A 5,000-nucleotide genomic window follows, 5' to 3' on the forward strand; every position below is an offset into this window, starting at 1 on the left:
TCCACTGCTCTCTCTGTCACCAAGAGCATGAAAGATGGACCATCTTTGCAAATTAGATCTGCTTAAAGTATTTTGTTTTAGATTAATAGTGTGTGATTAAAGACAAAAGAGAAACTGTTTTATTGTTATTTATTTTGTCATAAATATTCACTTTTTTTCTAAATTTCTCTAAAAAAAAGTTGATAAGGATTTGACAAGCACCTGTTTGTTGAAATTATTTCTTTTGTTTTGATGGAAAATAGTTTAGGCGGCTAATTCTTTCAAGTGAATATCCAAGATCTTTTAATTATTGCATTTTATTAACTACCAGTGACTGTTTGTGCCTTTTTATGTAATGTAGAGCTTGGATTTATAAGATTTCAATAAAGTCTGAATATCTACCATATGGTCTTTTTGATATCCAACCGATGTGCCAAATCCAAAGCCAAGATAGACTGCAATTGCTTTTAAATTTATTAATGTTGTTTTGGTATTCAGCAGTAAGGCTGATAATTAATTTCATATGCAACTTGAGACTGAAGACTGAATGAAAACGTAAACTTTGTAGATGCTTTTGCAATATTTGTCACTTTTGATAAACTGTTGTACTTCGACTGAAAATCTTAGTCGTGCTAGTGGTATGTAAAGTTCATCCACTGTACAAGTGATATCCTGTCCACTTTCAAATTCACAACAGTTGCCAGTGTGTCTACTGCTGTGTTTGATTCTTGTTATCTAAACAATTACCAGTATGAGATATATGAGCAGGAGTATGTGTTTGAGATGCGTGTCAAAATTAGCAGTTGACAACACTGAGTGGTTACATTTGAAGTGGAAGAGGTTGTACAATGCCAAGCAGGAGCCAAACGTTTTCAGAGAATTATCTTAAATAGGAAAAGAATAGTACTGCTAGATGTGTATTGATGATAAAAGAAACTATTCAGTCGGGAAAACAAACAAATTGTCTCCCAAGTTGCTTGTACACCTCAAGATTTATAAAAGTAAAAGTAATATAAAAAGAGATAAATTTAGTGAATAATGAATGATTTCTGATAATTTGCACTCCTTGCTTCCCCCCCACCCCCCACACCCCCAAAAAAAGACAAACCACTTCTTTTGTGCTGCAGATTTGGACTGAAAAATATTGTAAACCTTCATAAATGATTGAAATACCTTTATGATTCTTAAAATGGTTGATTTGATATATGAGAAAAAAATCTTAGGGGAAATAAATATATTTTGGATGCTACCCCACCAAAGTAATCTAAGGAAATGGAAATGAGAAAATGTATAAAAATATAGCACTACCACACTGGCTTTCCCAATTCCTGGGAACTGCACAAAATCAATACCTTTTAAATAATGCATAGAGCTTCACAAAGAGAAAAGAACAACAAACTACCTTTTATTGACAGCTGATTAGTAAAGTTGTAAAATACAATAGAGACTTTTTCAAGGAAAAAATCTAAACTAATGCAATTAGACAAAGTATGATTAATAAACTTAATGATATATATATGTACTTGACATGGCCTGCAGTTCACAAGATAATATGTTCATATGAATTGTTACATACATACTAAGATATTTCAAAGTGCAAACCTTTTGATATTTATCATAACCATTGAATCCAAGCACATAGGAGACAAATTAAACACAAATATTCTTCATGAAATGAGGGAAAAGAGATTTAACCTAGTACATGTCAATTACCCCCCCAATCCCTTGTTCATTGTTATTGTGGGGGCACTTAGAAGACAGGGACTAAGGCCCAATGTAGGGATCACCCTAGCCTTGGTTCCCAGCCCTTCCCTCAACTAATTTTGCATGGTGTTTTCTTCTCCTTTCTTTTTCCCTTTCTTCATCCCCTTGTTCTGTCTGTTTATACTCCTTTTTGCTGTATTTTCCACAGTACTTTATCATAATGCTTCCTACTCCCTGAGCTCCATCTCTTTCTAAAAACCTTTACCTTGTACTATACCCATCAGCTACCCTCTCTACCCCTTCTCACTACCATACCACCATCTAGTACTGTTCAACCAATAACTTTACCCTAATCATTAACTCATTCCTATCCTTTTTCACTATTTTACTTTACCATAGTGCCGTATGACCTTTGATATAATATAGCACTTCCTTAACTAGGGGCCGCAAACCTAACGATATCACTATATTTTGAATATGCCATTAATGACATGGAAGGAAATTTTCAATAAATTATAATGATACTTGTTATTCAGTGCTCAGCCTGTGGAAAATAAAGTTTGTGCATTCCACACGTTTCTACTATACTTTATTCCATATCCTCCTTGAGGTGGTGGTGGAAGTAACACAGTCTCATCCAGTGTGATAATTATGCACTGACGCTTTTCAGTGATGCTTTTCATACACCATGTTAATCTGCAGCAGCCAGCAAGATAAGATTGCAGAGGTTACAGATGCATTTGGCTTGTGCCACTCTTGGTTCATGAGATACCTGCATTACATGAAATGTGGGGCATGTAAAAAGAAAAAATGGCTAATTTACCACATGTTTCTTTCAAAAGTATAAGGTAAACTGACCAAGTATAAACATTACCCATCCATCATGATTAAGCTGTCTGAACATCAGTGAAAAAACAAGTGAACTAAAAGCACATACTTAATGTGAATGTAGATAAACTACGTAATGTTTTCGTACAATAATATATCTAAAACAGACAAAGAACATCATACACTGCAATAATGATCTTGTTTCTTAACCAGTAAGAATGGGAACTCCAGTGCCATAAAGTGTGTGGACTCAACTCATCATCTTTATTTAATATCCAATTTCCATGCTAACATGGGTTGAACAAAGGTTTCTTAACTCAATGCCGCCGGGGAAAATGAATAAAAAATGGGGAAAATGCTGTGCTAATTTTTTATATTTTTTGTGAAATGTCTGCACATAGATTGCTCTGCTATTGCTTAGCCACAAAGGAGTCAATTAGTAGACCTTGTGACCTTACCTGACTGGAGTTGGTGGGAAAACATTATAATTACTATAATGTTATAAACAATAACAGCAAAATAAGATAATGTAAAATATTTTCGTAAATCAGTGAAAAGGGTGAATGGGCAAGACAGGCAGTACTTGTATCCATCTATGTGTAAAAACAATCAAAGAAGTAAACTCACAGTGGGCATGGCATACACGTACATGTTATTCCCGTCGACATTGGGTTAATGGCTCTTTTCCAAGCATTACAGTCTTGTGCTAACTCTTTTTCTATCCCCAGTTTATGCAAGTCCCCTTGTATTACTTTTACTAGGTCTTGTTTGGCCTCCCTTTACATCACAGGTGAAAACACCTGTGATGTCAAAAGGGGCAGGAACTCCCTTAATTTTGCCCAGTCTGTTCTTACATGCGTTATTGAGCTTGCCTCGGCTCCACCATCTGCACTTGACGTATCACTTAGGTAGCAGAATTGATTAACTACTTCATAGTTCTCATTCCTGAGGTTAACTTTGGTGCTTGGTTTTCTACATGTGGATGTAAGCATTGTCTGTATTTAAAATTTGGTGTCTCTTTGAGTTTACCTTTACCACTAACCATGATTTTTGTTTTTGTTGTGTTAACTCATAAACCTCTGTTTTCCATACCAGTTTTCCGAGCACCAACTGTGCTGTTCACTCTGACTGCACTGTTACTCCTTTTATACGTAGTCATCACTATTTCTATAACCATTCATCAATGCCATTTTACAACATCCTTTACTACTCTGCCAAAAGCCTTTTCCAGATTAAAAAAAGCAAAATAAAGATTCTTCTTCTTCCCCATTACCTCTTCCTTGCATGAAACCAAATTGCATTCTGTTAATATCTACCACTTTCTTGATTTCCTACTAAATGACTCTCTTAAAGACTTTGAGACTCAATTCAAGGTATTTGTTTAAAGCACTTTTTCTGACTTTCACCTTTAAACCAGTAATAATGATAGGTTGTCTGTTGGTGCATCTTTATCTCACTTTTAATTTCCACTTATCAGCAAATCTAAATCATTTATAGCTGTATATTTATTTACACCTATTAAGAAATTTGGGTCTTATATAGCTCTATACTCATTTTGTTTTAACTGCTATTGGGCTGTGGGTCAGTAAAATACATGTTTAATAATCTCAAAGCAGTTTTTAAAATCTTACTTATACATTTCCAAAGCATCTGACAACTATACATTTCTGTTTATTGTAACTATTTTTATATATTTCTATTTCACATCAATGTCTTTGTCATTACTGCAAAATGTAAATGAAAAAAATACAGATAAATGAGCTACTGAAACCTTTGGTCATTTGCAGCCCTGCTTCTGGTTGTCCGTTACTGATAATTTTTATCTCCTTGATGAAACACTCTGAATTTCTCAATATCTTCCATGTGGAATTTAGTACGGAACCAAGATCAACTTCTAAATTAAGATGGAAGCAATTATTTTGCGAGAAAAGGAAAATTAATTTGTTACTCTTCAGTCTGATACATAGTTAGAATTGGCTTCTGAGATCAATATCAATTATAAGATACCTGTTAGAAAAGGATTTGGATAAAAGCATCATTTCTAACAGATGCTGTGAGTATATTCATACCATGTAAAAATAAGTAACATTACTAGAAAATTTAATTAATCAATAATTGTGATGTAAAGTTGGTTTGTGTAAGGAGACTCTCTTGCATAGATACTGAAAGTTAATTTAGAGCATTGCAACAGGAGGAAAAATGATTAACCTCATTCCTGGTCAAGATACAGTTATGATGCTTTTGAAATCAATTACTTATGTGTAACAATAGTTTACTCTATGTACTAAGTTTTTGGTAAAGCATACAAGATTTTAGGTAATTTATGTAATATTTTCACATATCTAAAAAAAATTGGATTGAATAAAACACTTCATCATTTTGTCAATTTATACATAGAAAAAAACTTAAAAAAAATAAAATTGTAAAAAAAATAACAAAATAAATATTCAAAGATATATAAATATAACAACCACAATACATATATACAT

At 33.4% G+C, this 5,000-nt stretch overlaps 2 protein-coding genes across 4 annotated transcripts in view; one reads left to right on the top strand and one right to left on the bottom strand.

The window, feature by feature from the left end:
• The window catches only part of LOC125038716 (thioredoxin-2-like), a 5,272-nt gene extending 4,891 nt beyond the window's left edge, over positions 1 to 381 (top strand). The window contains exon 4 of the mRNA XM_047632286.1: positions 1 to 381. This exon is cut by the window's left edge and continues 68 nt beyond it. The gene's annotated coding sequence lies outside the window, so the exon portion shown is untranslated.
• Positions 382 to 4,885: 4,504 nt separating this feature from the next.
• Positions 4,886 to 5,000, bottom strand: part of LOC125038662 (zinc finger protein 28-like) — a 12,061-nt gene continuing 11,946 nt past the window's right edge. For all 3 annotated transcript variants that reach the window (XM_047632210.1, XM_047632209.1, XM_047632208.1), the window contains exon 10: positions 4,886 to 5,000. This exon is cut by the window's right edge and continues 855 nt beyond it. The gene's annotated coding sequence lies outside the window, so the exon portion shown is untranslated.

This window comes from Penaeus chinensis, chromosome 25, assembly GCF_019202785.1.
Source record: "Penaeus chinensis breed Huanghai No. 1 chromosome 25, ASM1920278v2, whole genome shotgun sequence".
Lineage (NCBI taxonomy): Eukaryota > Metazoa > Arthropoda > Malacostraca > Decapoda > Penaeidae > Penaeus > Penaeus chinensis.